A 23,884-nucleotide genomic window follows, 5' to 3' on the forward strand; every position below is an offset into this window, starting at 1 on the left:
TGAGCATGTACATGAAATATGGGGGAAATCTGGTCAAGTTTCCTTGATTTTCACCAATTTTTGTTCCTGCTGATGGAAACCAAAATGTTCCCAAGGTGTGACCCAGGGCAGAAAAGTGTAGGTCTGCTCCCACAACCAGCCCTTGCCCTCGGGGTGTTGGTGCAGGAACCTCCTCAGCAGTTTCCCGTCCCTAGGGCTGTGCACTAGGACAGGGACCTGCGGGAGGGATACCTGCAATAGTTGCAGAGCATCACTGCTTGTGGCTGTGCCTGACGTGGGTCTTTGTCTTCATCCTGCAACAGTCATGAAGCTTCAGCCCCAGCCTCTCCCCTCACCGTCTCCCCCTGCTGCTCGGAGCTATTTGGCCGCTGTATGAATCCAGCTGTGGGTGTATGTGTGCAGGTGTGAAGCCTGTTCCTAATCCCCTGGCTGTGCACCCAGGTTCCTTTGGTACGCTTTGAACACGTGCCACAGATCTTCGTTCCAGTAGGTAAGACTGCTGCTCATCTGTGCAAGCTGATGGCTTATATATGCTTTTTGGGTTTCCCTAAAGCAGCCTAAAGTCTCCTAATCCTCCCTTTCTGCCTCATATCTCTTGCTGGCTGAGTTTCTGAGCCCTGGTGCCCAGTGATGGCTCACTTCTGTCCCTAGAGAAGGGGGATGGTTGCTTTGAGAGTGAAGCAGCTGCTGCCAGCTGGCAGAAGGGATGTGTGACAGAGCCAGCATGCGTCCCAGCTGCTGGTGTGGGCAGCATTTGGGTGAGGACTGACACAGGGGGTGCGCCAGGGCACAAAGTTAGCCAGAGCCACCTCTGTGGCCTGCAAGAAGCTATCGCTGCTGAGCAGTGCAACCCTGTCGAGTGGGAAAGAGGAGAAGGGGAGGTTTCTCCTGTTTCAAACCCTCTCCTGTTACTAATGGGGACAGGTCATAGCCATGGGAATAAGGCACGAGGCATTGATTCATTGAGCTTTTCCTTGTAATGCTGTAGATCTTCATTAATGTTCCCAGTTGTGCTTTCTGCTGCTCCCGGTGGGGCCACTTAATGACGTAAAGAGCTTAATAAGGAGAAGCTGTGGTCACAGCTGAGGGGAAGGGTCTGCCTTACTGCTGCCAAGGGTTGTGCTGTTTATCACACGCAGCATCAGCCTCTAAATATTTCTTACCATTGGGACTGAGGGAATCACTTTGCAGAGGTTATCCAGTAAATCTGACAGGGCAGAAACAGAGACCAAGGTCTTAGGATCATACTGATCTGTAAAAGCATCTGGCAGGATTCCGGATGGGGCTGCTGGCTGTTACGAACTGTAGCTGTGCATTGTCCATGGAGAAAAAGTCTTAGGAGGCATGCAGCAGAGTTTTCTCTGGGAGTTTTTTTCTGCTTGTTCCATTCTCCTTCCTGAGGGATCCCAGAGCTCCAGGCAAGGAGCTGGCTGCTGGGCCCAGTGCCATGGAGCCAGGGGTGTGAGCAGAGGGAGGAATTCTGCATGTCTGTGAGAGTAAGTGGCCCCAGAGAGGACACATGGGGACCTGGGAGAATGAGCAGGCACACAGACATAGGCAAGAAGGGACAGCAGAGGTCTGTTGGCAGTCCTTTAAATGATAGACATGGGGGGGTGACACCGGAACCTGAGTGGGACTGTGGTGTGTTTGGGTGATGGGTATGTCTTTGGCTTGACCTACAGAAATTTTGGAGGTTTTGGCCACGCTCTTTGGATCCATGAATGTGCTGTTATCCCCAGAAGGATGGCTGTACATTGACTGCCCTGCAGTCACTGCTCTGAAAACTCTTCTTTGTGCAAATCCATGAGGGAAGAAGGGCTGTGTCTGTAGCCATGCAGAGTCATTTGCTTGACCCCTGGTGGAAAAGCATCTTTACTTTCCAGCTGGGCAGGCAGAGCAGCACCAGGCATGTTAGGATAGTTCCAGACCTGGAGGTCTTTACTTCAGCAAGAGCAAGTCATTGCATGAAGGCACAGCTCGGATGCACACATCAGGGTCTTTCCTCTAGGTGTCCACCCAAACGCCCCTCTAGCAGGGTTTGTTGAGCCTTCCCCATCATTCAGGATGCTTTTGCACTGGTGTGCAGCTGGACGAATGTGCATCAGGGTGGCTGCAGGGTTCTCAGTGCTCTGGCATGTTAAACATGGATAAAAGCTGGGCTTGTAGCTGGGTGTGAATTGATGCTCAGCAGTTAGTGCAGAGCAGGTGTTAATAGAAGGTCATCTGAGGCTTCTCTGCAGCATAATTATGGGGCTATTTCAAGCTTCCTGCTTTGGTTTTAATGCTGATCAATGCTGTAAATTGTCAAGAATCATGAAGTGAAAGCGTCTCTGTGGCGGCTGGACCAACTGCCTTCTAGAAATGCTTCTTGCATACTAAATTTAGAAGTTCAGCACCTGAGGCTCCAATTTCCAAGTGTTTGGAATGCTTTCCAGCATTGAAAGCATTACCAGATGCTAAAGGTTGGGTCATGACACTGGCATAAAAAGCATCTTCCTCCCTGTTTAACCCCTCTGTGGTCCATGCTCAGCACAGAGAGCAGCACCCAGCCAAACATCTGTGCTGCCCTGTAACTTTGAGGACTCCCTGAATAACCCTGCACTGCAGACAGTGGAAAGCATTGCCTCTTTTCTCCCAGCTGAGGAGTTTCAGGGAAGAAGAGGGACTGCTGATGTCAGATGTGTAGGGCCTCTGTGGTTCCCAACTGGTCCCTGTACACAGCCCGAGGGCAGGCAGCTCAGCCTTTGGGAGCTCAGCTGATGAGCTGAGATTTGGCTGCAGTCAGCAAGTCAGCTGAACTCAATTCTCACGGCAGGGTTATAAATGGGGGTTCTGGTTTCTTGCACTACATGCCTCTAAGTTATTTCATTTCCTAGAGTGATAGCTGTCATGTCTCTTCTCATCTCCATTTCTTTGTTCACGGCCCGTCTGTGTCTGAGTGATATACCCAGGAACATCCTTCTATTTCCTTCCGAGTGCCCAGGTATCTGCAGAAATTCCTTCTGCTGCTTCCTGCATACGTGGTTATGAACTTTGTCTTACACTCCTTGTAACCATCCGGTTCTCATGACTTCTGTCTCATTGTAATCCCTTTTTCTCTTAACAGTACCCCTGGATTTATTTTCCCTGTCAGATTTCCTTAGGACCACCCTCCATACTAAGGTTGCCAGTGATAACACTGAAGAAATCTTGTCCAAATTTTGTCAATGAGGTGCTCCATTAGTTCCCTATTACTGCTCAGCATTGTTCTCCTTCCCCTGCAGCCACCTGCAGCCAGCTCCTTCTATTCATACCTGCCTATGGTTCTTACACCAGTCCTGTCTTCTGCAGCTCAGCAAATACACTTCCCATTTGTTGTGGTGCCAGGGTACTGTAGCATATGTGGAGAAAATCTCACACTCGCCTGCCCTTTCAAAGAAAGACCATAGGTGACATGTAGCATCAACTGGTTTGGGTAAGTTAATCCATTTATACGTGCATCTCTGACTATACTTTCATTACACGAGGAAGGCCACGAGGGGTTAGAGCAGGAGTCTGGAGGCCCAGTGTCCTCTCTGCAGCAGATGTCTAGGGCAGAGCAAGAGGAGGACAAGTGCATGTGACTCTCCTTCTGTGGGCTCTTACACCTTTTGACTCATCTGTTCCCATACCCAGGGGTTTCCTTAGATTGTCATCTCAGGAGATCAGATCTCTCTTCTGAATACTTGCCTTGGCGTCCAGAGTGCCCTTTTGGGAAGGGCTTCACAGGGCAGGTACCTGCTGGCAGAATGACCGATCGTTTGGTTTCTATCTTTGGGACATCTCATTAGTTTCTACCCCACACACAATTCAGCCCTCTTGATTTAAAAAGTTAAAGAATATTAAATATTTACTTTCATATTCTCTACACTGTGTAGCTCTCATTGTAATGAATCCCACTTTTCTAATGCAGTTCTTGCTCTACAACAGCTTTCTTTGTTGCTCTTGCCTTTCCTTTCCCCAAAACTTAAAGGCACTTTATTTAATTTAAAGAACTTTTTTTTTTTTTAGAGGAGAAAAGGGTGACTGTTGATTCAATGAAAACCAGAACTCCTATCTATGCTTTTCCTCCTAGTTTTCAGGTGCAACATCCAGAAGATGTCTTCTGTGCCCTCAGATTTGCTGTGAGTGTAACAGCACCAGGAAAGTTCTCCCTGCCTGTAAGTTTTCTGCAGCAGGCTGGTGATTTACTGGATTGACAGTCATGCGTGTTGTAGTGCTGCACATCACAGTTCTGCTGCGCCCCTTTGCACCAAGCATCCTCCCATCACCCTCCTTCCTCTCACGTTACTGCTCTGTTGCTTAAATGGTTTTATTGCAAGGAACAAAAGTAAGTCGAAGGGGAATTGTTTTTAAAATCAGGCCTGCTCCCTAGACTTTGCAGGGCTCTGAAAACAGGGCTTCCCTTTGCTGGGGCAACCGTAAATTTTCTGCGGTGATGTTGCTATAGCAATGGTGTCCGATCCCTCTCTGTTAATATTGCCCTTTTGGAAGGGCCCTGAATAGGCGCTGAGGTAGGTAAATGTATGCGGTGACACCGAGCGGGTGATTCTATTCTGACAAATTCCTGCACCGTTTGTTTCCAGGCTTGTCTGAGGGCTGGGACGCAGTGTTGGGCTTTTTGTCCCACGTGCTGCCCTCGCGGGGACGGAGTTAATGGAAGCCTTGTTCGGAGCCGCTGGGGCAGAAATTTTTTTGCTGAAGGAGACAAAAGCGGAACAGGCCACCTCAGAGGTTGCTTTGGGAAGGCTGTCTCTTGGGGGCTCTCAAAGGAAATGGGAGATAACGCTCAGCCCAGGGGACTCATCCAGTATTTTCAGGCGCCTTCCTCTCCGCCCCGCCACCTTGTTCTTGCACATCTGCCTCCTACAGCATCTTTTCTAGGGTGGCAGGGAGGGGGGATCTCCAGAAGGCATTAGAGTTCATTTTTCACAGCCTGACAAGAGAATAATCACCAGCATTGTGCGACGCAACCTGGAGATGCTGTCAGGGCAGGATGGCTGCAATGGGGCTAGCAACAGAAAACAAGAACAGAAAAGGGCGCATCAGGCCAGTGGCCAACTGTGGGGCTGCGCAGGGCTGGTCCCAGCACAGTGGGGCTGTTGCTGTCAATTTTCAGCTGTGGTTGTACGAGCAAGTACAACTGGGACTCAAGCATGGACTGAACAAGCAGTGTCTAGGCTGACAGCACCCAAAGCTGCATGGCACTAACTCTCTGGTTTTATCTGAGGCTCTGGATATTCATGTGTTTCCTGGATGCTCGTGTCTTCTCAGGAATGCTGCAGCTCCTGGTGTAATTCATTTATGACAGACCATCAGCTGCATTTGTGGAAATACATTCACAGGGGCCTGGTAACATTGCACACCATGAGGGGTCTGAGGTGCCCACCAAAGGTACCCTATGATCACGTCATGCAGAGGCAGGATCCCCACTGAGCTCCTTCTAACCAGGCCCGTGTTCTTGAGATTTCAAGGCTCAACTTCTTCTCGTAACCCTTGGAGCTGGGGACGTGGTAACAGCAAGGTGCGTTAGGGCAGCTGAATAAGCCCATGAGGGTAGAGGCAGGTTGCTCTCGTGTGGAAGACCTCCAAGACAGAGATTTAAACCTGAAGTCATGCTGGTAGTGCTCAGTGTCTGCTCTCTGGGGACCGCAGCATTTCACCAAAAGGGAAATGCAGTCAGCATAAATTTATCAGAGTATAGGATCTTTAGAAGTGAACAATGCTTTAGCACTATAAAATAGGGCCTTTCAATTCTATTGATTTCTAAAAGAGGAAATAATTTCTAATGAATAAATTATTGGATTTAGTCTGTTTCTGCTCTGTAAGTGTTCTAATTTTTCAGATGTGCTATGTAAGTACGGGGACTTATTTACGTGTTTGCCTATGAGGAAGAGTGTTTTGTGGTGAGTGGAATGTGAAATAATTTTTTTCTAAATTTTCCTAATTAGCAATACAGTCAGTTCTTCTGACTAGGACTGAATGTCTCTGTAGTACAAATAACTAGATCAATCCAACTGGATGTTGGCATTTTTAGCACAACATATTTGGACATCACATCAGTTGTAAGTATTGACGCAGAGATTATTAATCAAAGGCAGCGCATGGGCTCTGATCAATAGAAGACTGCTGCTGGGTTTTCTTTTTTCCAAGACTATCTCTTTTTATTTCCTCCTTAAGCTTTCCTCTCATGCAATGCTTCCTTTTTAGTGCTGCTTTTTTGCAGAGAGAGGAACCTGTTTTCCAGAGATATCAGCACACAACTAGTTGTTAACTCAGTAGGACAGGAAGGATGCTCAGATGTTGGCTGTAGTTTATGAAATGCTCTGAGGTGTGTCAGGAAGGAACCATGCTATGGAGGTGTAAAGCCTGGCTCTCAGTATGATGACCGTTGTCTGGGGGAAGCAGCACACCTCCTGTTATTGGTATAACTTTACTAGGAGCAAACTGGAAAAGAGAAGTATATCTGTTTATGTATTTACTGCTTAGTGGCTGCTGTGATGCAGAGTGAGGAACAACGGCATCTTGAGTGTCAGCTCGTCTCTGTTGGGCTGCGTTTTGTCAGCTGCCTGACAGTTTGGCAAACACTTGTGTCGGTGCCATGGCCTGAATTCACATGAGTTGTACCATTGAATGTGGTGAGACTTCTCGCGTGCAGATGCTTTTGCAAAATGAAGACCCTAATCCAAGGGATTTTGTCAGGGTTGCTAAGGACTTGCCCTGAGCCCAGCCTCGCATGCCTACCTTAGTGGGCGAGCAGGGTTTCTCTTACCTTGAGCCTGTTGCTGAGGTTTGAGAGGGCTGTTGGTTTATTTGCTTCTTTTGTTTTTATGAAAGGGTTCACTCTCTCTAAATACACATGCATAACTTCCATTTGCTTTCCTGGGACTGATGGCCCACAGAGGACTTCAGGGCCTTGTTTCTGCTCACACAATGTACGATTCTTTTGTCATGCAGAACTGAGTTTAAACTCCAAGCCCAGATCATTTACAACCTTACAGCTAAGAAAGAAACCACTCTCAATAGCACATAGTAACGTTGTCAGCCCCTGTAAATAATCCCCTAAACCATACAGCACTCTTACGAAATAAGTCTGGCTGAATGACTTGGGGATACTGTGCTTTATGGATGACACTGATCATTCAACAGCCTGGAATTAAAAAAAAAAAAAATACTTCTAATACTGCCATTTAAGAGAAATCAGAACTGAAAAGCAGCTGTCAAACTTTAATTTGCTGGCTAATGAATGACCATGATTCTATTCTTTAATGATTCTTGACCCTAGAAACAAAATGTATTAGCACTCTCAGATTTTGCACAGTAGTGCTAAATGGGGCATGTAATGTACTAATTTAGTGCCTCTTTAGCATAATCACAACCTACATGCACAGCTACATTTCCTTGGCAGGCAGCTTTCACAAGACCTGCAAAGAACTTACGTAGGACATTTCACCCTATTATTCATTTCACTGATGCCTGAGAATCGATATATGTGATTTTTTTTCCCTGTCCTCTCCTTCTCCACAAAAAAGCATAAAATCATCCATCGATCTTCCTGGGGTGATTAAAATGCCAAGAATACTTTGCTTTTCTCTACCTGCAATGGGGAGATATGTTTTTACTCTGTGTTCAACCTTTATATCTAAGAGTCCACAAAAAGGTTGAATTGGGGTATAAATACTACTTTCCAGAAGAAATACAGGGTCAAACAGAATAAAATTTGCTAGCCAAGGGCTGTATTTAGCATATTGCTTTGAAAGAATCACACACGATCAATATTCTTGGTTAAAAAAATAATAATAATAATAATTTGAAATATACAGTTTTCAAGATCATCATCCTAAAAATCTGTTTAGCAGTGGCTTGGCCTGGCTATCCCATTCAGAAGAAAAGCAGCGTGAGAGACTAAAGTATTCTGCTTGTTGACTACCAGCTTGCTTATTTGTTTCTTTGTTTATTGAGGATTCCCTTGGGTCCCTGTTTGGCTTTTTGAGTGCAGAAGGGAAAAAAAAAAAAAAAAAAAAAAAAAAAAACAGTTATCTTGTAACATCTTTAAGCCAACAGCTGCTTCCAATTTTTTTGTGATTTTTTTTCCTATTTTTTTTTGCCTGTTCTTTTTGGTTAACACCAACGCATGGGGGATGTCCGCAATGATTTTGTTACGATATCTGGCTCTCCATTTCCACAGTGCAGCTGAGCTAATTTTTATTTATTATTTAGCATTTGCTGTGTCTAAATGATACTGAGGAGGGAGTTCTGCGTATCTGGTGTGGTCTGCAGTGAGCAGAAGCTGTGCGTGCCATGCTCCTACTTGGGGTTTGTAATGAAATCGATCCTTCCTAAACCTTATTATCCCTTTGCATGCGTGCAGCTCTGTCTGGCCTGAGACCTCAGACAGCCCAAGCCCGCTGCCCTGTGGGGGATCGATTAAAAACTGATAGAGCGGGCTGGGAGAGAGACAGCACACAGGCAGCCTTGCCTTTCCCTGCTCTGGAAACAGGCTGTCTCGGTGGTTACAGGAGAAGGCGTGAAGCTCCGCACCTCTGTCTGTCCTGCGAGCGTCTTGGCACTGCTGGAGGTGTTCAGCCAATTAGCGGGGCCAATCCCTTCCTAAATGTTTTTATTTCCATGTGTAGGCTGCACTTTAGAGAGAAAACCCTGGAGAAACGCCAGTCTCTTTCCAGAAATTCAGGAAAAGGAAATGGGATTGTTAAATAAAATAGAGCGTGCTGAGGTAGGAGCTCCTCGGGCGGGCTGTGCGGCCTACCAGTGCTCGCTCCCGCAGCGCTGCCACCCAGGCAGAGCGGGGCTGCCTGTAGGGCAGCACCCTGTAGGGCTTGGGGGCTAATGCAGCAGCTGGCTCTGTATATAGGACACGGGTCTGCTCCTGGTTATGCAGGTGAGATCCTAAAGAAGAGCCCACATCAATGTGTTACCCTTCATTTCTGCTGTGTGCTGGATGCTCCGGCAATGATGCAGAGATTGAGACAGTGTGTGTGAAAAACTTCCTTTTGGTGAGAAACTGAGTCCTGCTGCCCTCCCAGATAAAACCGACTTCTAGGGAGGGTCATCTGTGCTCGAGGCACAGCTCTGTGGAGCATTTGATTGATGTTCATTCTCAGGGCCTGGTGAATTGCCCCAGATGGGTCTATTGCTCTGCAGCCTATGATTCCCACAGATGTTCAGGATGAGGACTTTGAAGCAGAAGTGTTCGTGGGGTTTGAAGGAAGCGATGCAGGGTGGCTTTAGAAGAGATTTTCTGTATGTCAGTGAATCATTCATGAACTGCAGAAGGAAATACAACACATAATTGCTATATCTGAAGCTCTTGAGCTCTGTTATTAGCAACAAGTTAACAAGCAAGCAGGGGCTTCAATTGTTGCAGCTATTTTTAATAACAAATATTGATAACTTGCATCTCTCCAGAGGTAATCCATAAAGAGTATAATCTATACTGAGTTGACCAGGTAGCAATTTTTCTTTTATCTGCAATAATAATTAATGTTAATACTTAATTACACAAACATTTATAGACTGTAAGGAGGTTCTTTGTGGTAGGTGCTGAATTGCTATTAAAATACTAAATAAGTAGAAAAATGAATGGTTCTTCTCCATAGTGCTGCCTTGTGACATGCACACAAATTCCTGCTGACCATCACTGAAGAGACAGAAACTGGCCACTTCCTACTGATGTTTGTTCTGCTCTGAATAGAGTCAAATCTGACTACTCTAGTTAAGAACCTGATTGCGTATTTTAGTTTTTAAGGTGATGGCTGTATTATCATATCTGCAGGCCCTGAAGTGCGCCTGAGCCTGAGGAATCTCCAAGACATCAGGGGCCTGTTCAGCAGGGTTGGGCCCCTATTAGTAGGTGAGTAGGGAATTCAAGCTCTGTGCAATACCTGGGAATGTGGTGGGAGGCTGCAAACTGGCTTCACAGGGCACAAAACCTTGTGCTTGAGTGATGCCCAGGGCCCTACTGTTGTTTGGAGGCTGGTGTGAGGCATGCTGCCCCTTAGGAAGATAGGGAAGGAGGTGGTGCTGTAAGATAGACTGTCAGATTTGTCTTTTGGGGCCACAAGCTGCAGAGCCCAAAACTCTGTGTGTCTGGGTCAGGACCATAAGAAAGTCATAAGCGATGCATATAGGGCCAAGTTTTCTAGGCACATTCTCCCCCTTGTAGCTCTCTGTGTTGGAGATCTCAACACCTTTGACAAAAACAGGCTTTGCTCTTTAGCTGGACTTAGACTTGGCCCCATCACCGTAACTCAAACCTTATTTGCTTGCCAGTCCTCTCCCTACAGCAGACTAACTCAGCAGATAGTGGGTGAAACCAGCTATTGTTGATGGTGAACAAAAGCACTGAGGTGTGAGGGACCAGGAAGGCAGGCTGAAATCTCAGCAGTCAGCCCAGCAAAACGCTGCCTGTCCCGGTGACTGCTGGCCTGGTTCACAGGGTGAAGGTGGGAGGGGGGCAGAGCAGTGCCAGGACTGTGCGTGAGGTTTCCTGCTAGCAGAATTTACAGTTCGAGTACTCCATATGATCCTGGGCACAGTCCAGGGCAATACTCAGAGCAGCCAGGCGCTGGTGCTGGAACATGTGGGTGTATTGCTTTGTGAAAAACATGTGAACAGCAGCTGAGCTGGGCAGCAGGGACTGCAGGGATCTCTTCTCAGCAGAGATCACTCAGTGCCACCACACGTGTTGAGGCATCAAACCTTACCTATGGCAATGCTGCATCTCCCTTTTGAAAGAAGGCATGGGTTCTTTTGCACATGTAGTGTTTAGTTAAGAACCCTGGGGTGTGGTTGCCAGGGACTGTTTCATATGCATCCCTGTAGCTCTTTAAGAAGGCAAAAGCAATATCCTGGGATGCTCTGAGATCCTCTGGCTGATGCAGCAGATCTCTTCAGAGATAAAGGAGTCGTAAGAAACAGGCAGTCTTGCCCTTTGTGGGTGCCAAACCCACCGGTAGCCAAACCCAAAGCTAAATCCATTCAGTGCTGCTGCAGTCAGGAAGGAGGTGCAAGTCTCAGCCCTGCCCTGAAGCCTGTAACCCAGAGAGGTGCCCTGCTCCCCATGCTGGGTGGCATGTCCCACTCGTGCTCTCAGCAGCTCCTATATTTCTTTGTGACAACAGAGGGCACCAGCGGCCCTTGGTAATGCTGGGCTCTGCCCTCCCTGGCTCCCCAGGACATGCAGGGCTGCTCCGGCATCTTCGGACATGTGGGAGAAAGCAATCTCCAAACCAAATAGATCCTGCTCCTCAGGTTTGGGGAGATGTGTGTAGTGGGGCTTGCAGCTTGCTCCTGCTGGACCTGTGTGGGTGTTTGTGATAATGAGCAAGTCATCTTCTGCAAGGAGTGATGGCTTGGATACAGCTGGTGGAGGTGGGTCAGAGCAGTGCACATGCATGTGTCGGAGCAGGAAAGGCTTGCACCCAGGCACCCATGAGCCTTTTTAGTTCCTCCAGTGGCCATTCTGCACCTCCAGCCCAGCAGGGCCCAGCTCTGCCATCTGCACCCAAGCAGAAGCTGCCGAAAGGTAGGGATTTGGGGTTAGTCCGCAATGAAATAGTTCAGATCAGGGGCTATGCCTGGATCTGCCCTGCATGACCCCAGAGTTCAGCCTCACCGACAGCTGTAGAGCATGTGAGGTTTGCCTACTGTGAAGCCCGCAGGGACGACCCTGAGCTAGCTCCAAGCTATTCCCTGCAAGCTTTCCCAGCAGAGCGGGAATGAGCCCAGTGCAGGCTGGCTGTTTGAGCCTGAAATCCCCAGGAAATCTGGCAGCCCTCTGAGCTGTTGATGTGCAGCAGTACCACAGCTAGGCCATTTAGAGGTAACCCCTGTAAGCTGCCCCAGGCTGCCCCAGGGGCGGTCTAGGCACACTCTCACCCCCTGCAGTAGGAGCGGGGCTGCTTCCAGGCTGCTGTGCCACTGATGTGCAAATCCTCTCTCCTTCCCCTTAACTGCTTATGTTTATCACCTCTGCAGGTGCGTTCAGTTGTAGGCTGCCTGTGGAGAGATGCAAAGAAGTTCAAGCTGTATTTGTTACTTTCCTGAAGCATGGCTAAGCAGCAGGCACTGTTAGTGATAACCCACTGCTTTTGATCACTGTGTCACAGGGCAAAATAATCAGGGAGTAGAGCAACGAAGTACAGGCACAAGTACTTCTGATGAACAGCCCCTCTAGCAGAACATCCTGATTTATTGCTGTTGTGAAAGCAGAAACAGGCAGTGATTTTGTTCCTGCTTTCTTCCACGCAATGCTGGGAAGGAGTTCCTCTCTGCTCTGGTTTGTGGGATGCTTTTTCTTTGTTTCATCTTAGTTTGTGAAGGAAGATGAAGGAGAAGAACAATGATGGAGGGGAAAGGGCTTTGAGCAAAGAAACAATGTGTCGCGCTACTAAAAGTGTCACCCGACTCAGTGACATTAACAGGACTACTTGCAAGAGCTCCTCACTCGATCTAGTCCCTCAAGTAAGGGTTGAGTGTCTAAGTAGACAGATCCTGGCAATATCAGGCCACAGAACTGAGCATATGAGACATAACCTAGAGTCTGTACTGGGGCTTCATCCTTTTCAGTCCTGCAAACTTGATGCAGCAGGACCATTTGCATACCAGAAGATTTACTCACAGGAGCACAGGACATTGGATGCTCTATTTATCTGCAGCCTAGAAACACGAAGGTCCCAAGTTTCTTCCACTGCCAGGGGACATGTGAAAGCTTCGAGCACATGCTACAGAGATAAGTAGAGACATATGCTGTATGCCAGGCCAGGATGTTTTTATAAAGAGTTTCAGGCCACGTCTGGTAAAACATTTAATAACTTTTCTGCCAGCAGCCAAAAGGCAGTCAAATATTTAAAAGCAGCAATAAAAGTTCCTGTGTGAGTCAGAGTCCTACAGCAATCCTGCTAGTGAATTTCCCCATGGTAGCCTGCAGGACTAGCTGGAAAAAATACCACAGAACTCTGTTGGTATGAAATATTTTTTTAACAAGTCCTTGGAAGTGGCATGGAATGTCCCTGCAAAGCCCCTGAAACCAGATCCCAGGCTATGTGCAGCCTAAACAGCAATTCTGGTATTTTTTACTATGGCCACAAATCCTATTTCACTCCTAGGGAATCACAGAGAGGCCAGTTTCAGTGTGACCTTTAAGTGGCATCTCATTTGCTTATAGAAGACTATGCACTCGTGCATATTCCTTTAACCTGGAATCCAGTACACTCAAATGTCCGTGCCACAGATGGAGCAAAATGCTGCCCTGACACGCGTGTGGCCTGGACTCAACTCGCCTTTCTCCTTTCCTGCCGAGCTCTGCTCTTGTAGTGCTAATGAAGTACATCTTCTTTTCCTTTCAAAGTCTTCAGGTGATCCCTTTCTGCAAGGAGACCCTGGGCTTTTTTGGAAATGAATCTCATTAAGACCCAAAGCCATGGAGGCTTCTCTGCTAATTCTTCCTGCTGCTAAAGCCTCGTCAATAGCCAGCACGCCCCGGCTTGGATCTGCTGAGGGCAGCAGTGCTGGGGTCCCAGGGCTAGGCAGGCACTGAGATCTCAAAGCAGATCACTCTGATGCCAGGCACACATGCGGGTGTTTGCCACACTGCTGCTCGCCCACTTGGGCAGGAGATGATGCTAACAGAGGGAGCAGAGAGGGAGAGGAGGGGTGATGCTGCAGGCACCTCCCTGGCAGGTTGTGTGCCCCTCCATTGCTACACTGCAGTAGTGCAAGTTGCTCTCTGATCATATTTTGCAAATTGTTTCCACGCTGCAGTTCAGGTCTGGTTTGGATGCTCTTCTGGGGCAAATCTGGGAGCCCCGTTTAGCTTGAATTACCCTTCATCACCACAGGACTCTGGCACTTCTCTGGCTGAAAATGTGCTGGGAGCTGCCTGGGTTTCCTTGGGGTTTCCACTGCCTTTACCCATTGAAACGGGAAGGGGAAAGTCGCTTCCTCAAAGCAGAACATCAGGAAATGTTTTCCTTCAGCTTGGTTGTAAAAAGGGGGGCAGTTGGTAGGGAAAATAAGTCTTTCTCAGAGCTGCTTTGCAGATCCCTCCACAGATGCACTAAGCCAGCATGGCAGCACCAGTGAGCATGGGAAACCTCACTGGAGAGGCTTTGAGCCAAGCAGGGTCAGGCTCCTGCAGACACAGCTTGCCACCATGCCTGTCGGTAGAGTTGCAGCCCTGCATGTCCTAATGCCCAGTCCTGTGCTCTAACCACAGCCCCTTCCTCCTCATCCTGCAGAATAAAGCCTGAAACCTGCCTGACCCCTTTCCCCGCTTGCTGTTCAAGGTGAGTGTAGGATCTTTAAAATACCCTGCAGGCAGGGTGACGGCAGTACCCTCCCAGCTGTGCGTGAGGGCAGTGCTTCTCTGTGTGGATGAAGAACGCCTCTGCCTCTGGGCCTACAGAGGGGGCCTGCGACCTGCAGCACGGGTGGGATGGCCCAGCCGAGGAAAAGCAGAGGGTTTAGCACCAAGGGCACGAAACAACCTCCTCTTCCCTGTGGCCTTGTCCCAGGCAGAGACCCTGGCTCTGCGTGGTGCTTCCCGCAAGCCTGGCGAGCAGCCGTTCTCCAAAGGTGTCTGACCTCTGAAGCTGTGCCCTTGGCTGCCTGTTTTGAGCACACAGCAAAGAGACACCGAGGCAGTGTCTGGTTACTGGCCTCAGCCTCCTGCTTTCTTCCTCCAGGGCACGAGGTCTCCCCTCTTGGGTGTCAGGAGAGACTCTTCCAGGGGAGTGTTTGGCAGGGCAAATTTATTACCAGCCTGTTGTGACTTGTTGCAGATTTGGGCAACGCTTGAACAAAATGCTGTCAGCAACTACATGCTTCTTGCCTTGGAAGCCCCGCAGAGCCTTTCTGGGCTCAGCTCACTGCCACAATTCGTCATTCCCAGAGGCTGAGGGAGTAACAGGGTCTGGGTGCCAGGCCTGCATCACAGCATGGGGATGCCTGCACGCAGCCTGCCTCAGGGTTGCTCCCTCTGAGGATGGACGTGGTGCCCCAGGCAGCTGCAACCAGTTCTCGTCAGCATGGCTGTACTGGTCTTGGGTGCGATATTCAGCAGGACAGCAAATGAAGGCAAGGTCCCTCCAGCTTTGGGTCATCATAGGATCTATTGAGCAATTCTGTGTGTTTATCTCATGATGATAGTGCAACCCTGAGGCTTGTCTCTGCCAGGCCCTCACCAGTAACGCCTGGCTGTTACATCAGAGCTGGTGTTCGGACCGGTGGGTCATGCTCCCAGGAGAAGGCAAGCTGCTGGCAAGTTTGTGTTTGCCTCAGTTTGTGTTTGCATTTTCACCCAGTGGAGAAGTGCCAGAGTCAGAGCAGGCAGGGGGATTCAAGCTAAGCAGAACTCCTAAATGTGTTCTAATTCTGCACATCTGGGATGTCAATGATGACTCCTGCACTTGCCTCTGTAGGCACACACATTGCTCTTTGTGAATCAGTAAGTGCATTACAGCATAGGTAGCATAGAGCATTTTTTTCCCTGCTTTTGCTAATAATAGGCAAGGAAAAAAAAACCTCCATTTGCCTGTAGGATGCTGAAGCATCCTTGCTCAGGCTTAAGCACTGAGCAGGCAGCATCCATCCCATGTGCAAGATCTCACTCCTCCATCCTCAGTGCCCAACCTGGGAGCACTGACAGGAGAGGATGGTGTCCTGGATGGCTGCGGAGGTGTGGTGGTCACCTTTGGCTGATGGGATGTGCAGATGCTGATGTTTCCTGTGCGGTGGGGAATTCACGTTCCGCAGCAGTCTACGGGTTTGTGGTGATTCATGGAAAACAGGAAAACCTAGTCTTATCTTCTGGGGGAAAACTGCCGCGCTTCAGGTTTCAAAGCCCTTGGTTCAGTGGAATTACAGGTTCAAATCCTGAGAGGGTCAAACAAGGTCTTTCTTCCTCTGAGACAGATGGAGTGTCACGCAGTAAATTGCCTATGATTCTCTTTGTTAGATGCTGTGTTACTTTGAAAACGGCATCATGACAAATCTTGGCTTTCTGCAAAATAAATAACTGCATCATTTATCAAAAAGGTTTGCTTTCAGAAACGTCGCCACTCTTTTAAAGCATTAGAGACTCCTGGGAATGAAAGAGACCAGAGGAGCACAAGATGCCACTTTTCCTTACTTACTCTATTGTATTTGACATTTTGCTTTTTTTCTGCTTATTTGAAAAAGCCCTGGTGAGGAGTGATCCCCATCTGGGGCATGTTCCAGCAGACATGGTGGGGTGTGACAGCGAGGAACGCCCGCTGCCCGACTCGTCCTCAAGCTTGCGGCATCCTCACTGCCTGCCGTCACCCCACACAGGAGGAGCTCCGAGGTCACACGTGTCCCCACAGCCAGCCTGCTCCTTGTAATGCAAGATATGGCTCCTTGGAGACTGGCAGAATCACGGCATCAGGACTACCGAGTGGTAAATAATCAGCCTGTTTCTGCCTCCTTAGCTTAGATGACACAGCCAGAGGACTGATACCGGCTGGGGCATGAGGTCCCACGCTCGTTTCATACAGCCCATCACCACAGAGCAGCACGGCTGGCTTAGCTGCATGTAGCATCACAAACAACACAAATATACTGCTCCAGCAAGGCAGCAAATGCAGAAAGTATCACAGGCAAACTCCATCCTGGGACTTCTTCGGGGACAACTATGTGCAAAAATATCTGGCAAAGCAAGGGAAAAGTTTTGAAACTTTATATTTCTTTTTTTCTAAAGATCCATGCAGTGTTCAACCACTGCCCCACAGTTATTGCTTGTCTAGGGTAGAATATAATGCATCAGATGAAGAGTCAAAAAGCAGCAAGTGTATTCATCAAGATCAACAGTACATTATTTTTTAGCATGTGCAGCGGTGTCTTATTTTGTACTTGACACAGCAACCACTCCTAGTGTCCAGCCAGCATCCTAGAAACTTGCCAAACAGACAGATGAAGCAAAAAGTACTGCAAGCTACTTTTGTGTCTTCTGCTGGATGCCCTCAGTGCCTTGCAAATTCCTGGGAGTCCAAAGCAGGAGGCAGGAGTTGGCGTCCCCTGTTCACACATGGGGAAACAGAAGTAAGAGAGTTTGACTCCTATTCCCAAATGCAGTCGCTAGCTTTGTGTCTCTGTCTTTTTGGTGCCAAACCGTGAGAGTTTTTAATGTTCTGGCATGTGTGCAGAACAAAGACCAACTGTTCCCTGGTTTAACTGGTTTGACTTGTACACAGCTCCGTTGAAAAGGTACCTTAGTGTGAAGTCTGCGTAGCACAGTGGAGAAGCAGATGTTCCCTCCATCCCTGCTGCCCATCAGGTCTGGATTTCAGAAATGCCCCAGCCGAAGCCAACAGTGTTTGCACTGTCCAGCACTGCTGAGAGCTGGGCCAGGTGTTAGATCAAATGTCTGGAGCTGAGAGTGTAACATTTTTTCAGATGTGCTTCTCAGTGATTTTTTTCCAGACAGATGCGGGAAGTCTGTGGTAGAGCTGGGACCAGAGCCTGTTCCTGTGCTGCAGGAGGCTGTGTGTCTGACAAGACACAGGCACGGCCCTGCAAAGTAAATGTTGTGATTTCACGGGGGGAGCTGAATGGCACCCAGCAGTTGCACCAGGGATTTTTCCTGCTTTCCAGGTTTGCAGGGGTTCGCACTGTGGCTAAAGCCTCAAAACCTCTGCAATTCAGGAGGAGGAGGCTGGTGCTTCATGTTGGGTCACTTGTGCCAGTGCATCTTTCGAGAGGATACTGGTATTTCTGTGTGCAGCTCAGCTACAGGATGGCCTTCCTGGAGGATAACCAGGCAGAAAGGCTGCTGAAATACAAGTGAAAAGCGCATCATAAGGCTAATTTTAATGCCAGCTTTCACAGAAGAGTGTTTTACACCAGGAGCAGTCTGTTGGCTCCAACAATACGTAAAAAAACTTCTTTCTTAGCTGAGCAGTGGAGTGAGGACTGGGCTTATGAATGGTTTTTCTTGCTTGTGTTTTCTCCGGAAGAATCACACATTTCTTTCTTTTCTAATTCCTTAATTGAGCTTATCTGTAATGGGAGAGCTTGTCATGTGCTGCGTCTGAATGTCACATCCCCTGCCTGTGCTGGCCATATGGCAAACCCTGGGAGCCTCACTGGGGCTGCCAAGCGTGGGCAGTGCCTCGCTGGCCCTACTGCAGCTGGGTGACATGAGCAAGGCTGGGATGGCCACACGTTGTAGGGCAGACTGGATGGGCAGCTCCCTGCTGGTCTGTTTTTTCCATGTTTGGATGGGAGGAACTCCACGGCATGGATTTTTCTGGCCTGCAGCTTGCACGAGGTCGTGTTCAAAGATTACTTTCTCAAGACATTCTCTGTTATTTGTTTAAAATGTGCCGCTTCCGTAGGTTGCACCTGCTCTCAAGGATACCACCCAAGGGTAAATACAGAGAGGGCACAAAGCCAGCAGCGTGAGTGCAGTTTCCATGGGAAATGCAGGCAGGTATCTCTGTGTTACAGAATGCCAGGCTCTGTGTGTCTGCTCCATTCCCTGCTCTAGGACGTGGCAATGAGCACCCAGCCTCCTCTGGCAGAGAGGGCCCCGGTCTCCAGAGCAGGGAGACTGCTTGGCTGGCTGAGCTCCCTAAAAAGAGGAGTTGAAACTGCATCTGAAGTTCCCCTTTGCCAGAACAGGTCAGGAATTGCAGCTTTTCTTGAGTAAAATTTCAGTCCGGCTTTTCATTTTTGTTTTAAAAAATACTAAATATTGAGCTCTCATTGTATAAAGAGAGGAATTTGGGGCTTAAAAGCAGGATTTAAACATTTCATTTAGTGGGGAAACCTGGAGGTTTTTCCAGTGAAACTGCAACTGCTTCCATGGAAAAAGTTCACTGAAGAACGTTATGGTTGAAAGTATTTCAGCCATCTGTCATATGAAGGAGGTGAAAACCTCTCAGACCTCTCCCACTGTGAATATGCAGGATTTTCTTCAGTAAAAGGCTGCATCTTTCACCTGTGGATGAAGTCTCCATTTTTTGATCGATATCACTGTCATTGAGACATGCAAATGCAAAGGGGCTTGGGCGAAACTCTAGCCGATATGTGGCAGAGAGCACTTGCGGGCTGGCAGCAGGATGGAATCAGTGACCTAATCAACCATTTCCCTCTCTAATTGCTTTGATTCCATGGTTTAAAGAATTACACAACGTGTATTTTAGTTGGAACGAGACGCTATTATTGAGTAAAGTGCATAATAATTGTGTTTCAGGAGGTGAAAGAAACGTCGATCACCAGGCACTTTAATCCATCATTGTACTTGGCTAAATTACTGAAATTGCACTACATTCAATACTAAAATTACTTGTAATAAAGTGATTGCTGAACTGACACTCACAAAAAGATGTCTAGTACTTACATTTGTTTTCCTATTTGACAATTTTAGGCTTCGATCTAGGGAGGGAGGACTTCCTGCAGCCTTCATTTCGGTTGATAGGAATGGAGGGCACGTAGAGCCTTGCAGAGGCAGAGTCTTTTAGCACCGAAGGATCCTGCCTGCATGAAGTACCTCCAATTTCCTTTAGCTTTCAAGTCCTTGCTTAAATCACTGGATAGGTCCATTTTCCATACATTTACAGAAACATTAGATTTTGACACAAGCCTTGCTTGTAATGATACACCACTCGTATTGCTCTGCAGTTTTTTTCACTAGCCCTTCGCTAATTAATACCACATTTTGCAGCCTGGGATAAGTGACTTGGCAAAGGATCTATAACATGAACCTCGTTCGTGAGTAGGGGGAAAAGGCATGTTCCTCATGCTGAATCTCCAATAGCACTTTGGGGATGACCATAACTTTTGGTGATTCTTCTTCCTGCAGTCCCTACACGCTGCAGGATTTTAGTTGGCAAAAAGCAAAACTAAAAGCAGAACTCTTGGTCTCAGTTTTTGGGTATGACATTTAGATCAGGCCCACCTAGAAGGACAGTACATTTTTGTTTGATGTAGTACTCCAGTGATTTTAACAAACTGTATAATTATCTGATGCTGAGCTAAACTAGGCTTTAAAAAACAAAAAAACTTTAGGTGACGTATGTGGTCACACACTTAGGAGAATACATAGAATTTTTTTTTCCACAGGCTAAGCAATATCCTTTTGCAAAGGTATATAACTGCTTTCTCATGAGACCAAGCAGCTGAGGAAATATCTGTTTTATACAGGGAAAAACATTTTGTGGTAATATGGAAATGATCATTTGATTATAGTTTACAAGAATTTTGTTACTGACTGCTGTCCTTGGAAAACTGACTTGTTTCTGAAGACCAAAGCCTTCTTTTCTTTCTCAGAGGTTTTCCCAGCCTGGCTTAGAACAGATCTTCAAGAAATTTAATTGCAACATGTTAGAATTTCTCTTTGGAAGAGAAACACACAGCACATCCAGGAAACACTGAACTTAAACCCTCTCTTGATGTTTCCATGGCCTCAGCCAGAGGGATGAAACCTTTCTTCATGGCAGGTGACTTAATCTGTAGGTTTAGTGACTTTCTTAACAAAGTATCAAACGCTCTTACAGATTTTTTTCTGCCTTTCCTTTAGATGAAAGGAGATGTGAATGTCGTCTCCATCAGCAGTCACTGCATAACATATTCACATACTGTACAGTCTATTAAAAAGTTTCAATAAGCTAAGCAAATATGAGGAATTCTGATGGGAAGGAATTAAAGCTGTCCATTTTTTTCTTCCAAAATAAATATGCGAGTTAATCTGAAAAAGTGAGGAGTGCCAAATATTCATCCTATGTGCTAAAGTGACTCATGGTGAAGGCAGACAGTTTTATAGTGCAATTTCTTTACTTGTGCTGGAAATGGATAGCTTCCAAGTGACACTTATGAAACAATTAGCTGTTCATGGATAATCTGATTTGTATGGAAATGTAAAGATAAGCGATTTATCTGTGATCTCAGCTGCAGAGTGACTGAGGGTGGTGGGCTATACTCAACAGTAAAAATCCCTTTTCTTTTATCAAATGGCACTTTTGCTGAAATGCACTGGATTCAAGCAAGTAACAGCTCCCTTGTCTTTCTTTGCTAGGATGACACACGACTGATTTGCATCATTAGAGATCCTTGCTGATGGCTAAACTGCTTTGCATCTAAATGAAACCCAACCTGAACAGCTGTTCAACTGGTGCATGTGAAGGATTTACAGTGCTGGGTAAGGTCCCCTCTCACCACCAGTCTCTAAGGGAACTCTGCTCTGGACTGCTAGAAAACATGCAACTTTTCATACCGATGTGTCTGCAGCTTGGGCAGGGGACAGAGGTTGGGGGACCAGATGGCCAAAAAACATCTTGAAGCCTTTCCGCATTTTAAAGCTAAAATGTTCATTTTTCAATTTCTCTCTTTTCCTTGAAATTATCATGCATATGAAGGAAGTGATGAACATTTTTGCTTTCCACGTGTTGCACGTGCCCATGTCAGTGCCCATAGAGATGATGCTGCCTCTGAGTGATGAGCTGAGGACCCAGCCAGCCTACCTCCATCACGCTCAGAGCAGCCAGGCTTTGACTGCCACTGTTCTAGGTCCCTATGGATTTGCCAGCCTGTGCACGGCTTTGTAAAGATGCTCACACCTCCTTTGACCATACAGCACCAAGCTAGTTGCGTGGAGAGGGATAGTACTAACTGTATAGCAAAAGTCCTTCCTGCATCTTAAGATGCTGCTTGTGGAAGAAATTGTGATGAGCGTTTGCCTTACTCAAGCTGTAGAGGAAGGCCCTTTGGGAAACTTTTTTTTTCCTGTGATATTTTCAGCTTAGTTTCCAAATCCACAGAGGCCTGGCAAAGACTGGTAGGCAGCCAAGCCTTGAGTGACTATTCATCTGCCTGAACCCTCCCTGTAGGGCTGCCTGTCTGTGGAGCAAACCACGTCGTCAAGGGCATTGTTAACGATGTGTCAGAGATAAGAGTAGTTCTCAGCCCAGAGAGAGCCTTAAGACAGTTTGGATCCTTAGCTAAAGCACCAGGGAGGCCCGTATCCCTAGAGCAGAGGCAGTAGTGCCCTAAAATCTGAGGAGCAGCAAAATACATGCACTCTGTTCAATGTTAGAGGTAGCACTGCCCGTGGCCAGATTCAGAAAAATATTTAGAGGACTTCTAAGACAGCATTTGTAGATTTGGGTATAAAAGCCTGTAAAAGTGTTTGGTTGCCTAGCAATGCTAGCAAATGAAGGCAAATCGTCTTGGTCTGGAAGGGATGCTTTAACGCTGCTTATTCCTCAGCTGAAGCTAGAAGAGAAGGCAATGAGTGCTGTGATCCCATCCGCTCTGCAATAAGTCCCTGATGATAGGAGGGCTTGGGGGTGAAATCCGGCACCTGGCACCTCTGCACCAGGTGTTAAGTGCAGAGCTACTGATGGTAAAATCCTTCTGGCACTGCTTCGTGGGCAGGCAGGGCTCAACCTGGTACAAACACATCTTCCTCTCTTGAGCGTGGTTGGTTTTATCTCCAGGTTAAGAGGGTCTTGGGATCCCAGATGGAAGAGGAAGCTGTTTGGCTTTCAGAGCTTTGTTTACTTATATGAGACCTAACAAACATCGCTGTTAAGGCCCCCCGGGAGGTCTTTCTTATGAAGCTGGGGCCTATTGGATTAGGCAAATGAGAGCCAGAGATTTGCCTAATAGCTTGACAGGCCGTGAGGGATTAGACTCTTGTGGGCTGGTGTAAACTTGTGGGACAGAGGTGCTGCGGCGCGGGTCTCTTCTTAGCTGTGGATAAATACCTTGTCAATGCGGGTTAATCTTGTTTGCCTTGTCTTCCGTAATGCCGTGTTACAGGACGTAACCTCCGCCAATTTGATTGCTGTTGGGATTGAATCGTAGGCCTTTGTTTCGTGCGTGCACCTCCTCCGTTACGCAGCGCTTTCGCCTTTACAGGGGTCAGTAATTAGCAGTAATTTTTAACTCACGTTGGTTCAAGCTCCTGAAACAGTTGCTCCTTTGGGACCAAAGGTTCGACTGCAGCTGAGTGAAGGCAGCTCCCTCTGCGGAGGCCCTACTGCTGCCCACGTGCTGCGGATCTGCCGCTCCTTTTCCAAACATTGGTGTTAGCTCTGTCTGCTTCCCCAGATAACCCAGCAGTCCCTTTCCCAGGACTGGGATCCTGCCTTGTCACTGTGCTGTGCTCAGGGCAGCCTGCCAGCACTGGCACAGCACCCTGTGACACCTGAAGGACACCCCCAGGGAGCATACCCCCCTCCCTGGCACACTCTGGCACCTTTCACTGAAGTGAAAGTGGGAATTGCTGGTGATTGTCCTCAAAGGCAGGGGGCAGTTAGCTGCAGAACTGAAGTGCCAGGACTGTTAAGGGGTTGTAAAGAAGCTGCATGTGGGACCCTGCTGTTCCTGGCTCCCGTTACCTAGCTCTGATAAGGTAAAGGGCTGTTGGTGTTCAGAGCTCACAGAGCATCATGGCTTTTGCAGGATCTCCCATGGGTTGAAGGCTTCTGCTCGTGGCCAACCCAGAGACAAGCAGGCTCCTCTGCTGGGCTAGGTTTGACCCCCTCTGCTCCCAGGGCTCAGGCCAGGATTGTTTCATTAAGGTGCAGGGTTATCCCATCCAGCCCCAGATTTTTCACGCTTTTTAGGTGTCTTCACTTTCTCCCACTCCATATCATCCCCCATCCTCCTTACAGATACACCAACAGCTTAGCAGAACTGGGTCCAGCAAAGGAGCCGGCTCCAAAAATTCACAGCCACTGGGGACACACAGCCCCACGTCTTCCTTGATGGATGCTTCTTGGAGCTGGGGGAGCCAGGGAGGTTCACTGCAGCACATCCCCGGTGCAGAAGGAGCTTCCTCCGGAGCTGATTAGCATCTGCAAGGCTCTGGCAGGGGACAGCG

General features: G+C 47.8%; 1 long non-coding RNA gene across 2 annotated transcripts in view; it reads left to right on the forward strand.

Moving 5' to 3' along the window:
* Positions 1-9,218: 9,218 nt before the first annotated feature.
* Positions 9,219-23,884, forward strand: part of LOC137861401 (uncharacterized) — a 71,790-nt gene continuing 57,124 nt past the window's right edge. Inside the window, exons 1-2 of one of the 2 annotated variants that reach the window (XR_011099578.1) lie at positions 9,219-9,889; positions 21,074-21,196. This is a non-coding gene — a long non-coding RNA (uncharacterized lncRNA). Of the gene's footprint in view, positions 9,890-20,317; positions 20,499-21,073; positions 21,197-23,884 lie in introns of those variants that run through there. The other variant, XR_011099577.1, reaches the window with a different exon arrangement.

Source organism: Anas acuta, chromosome 9 (assembly GCF_963932015.1).
Source record: "Anas acuta chromosome 9, bAnaAcu1.1, whole genome shotgun sequence".
Taxonomy (NCBI): Eukaryota; Metazoa; Chordata; class Aves; order Anseriformes; family Anatidae; genus Anas; species Anas acuta.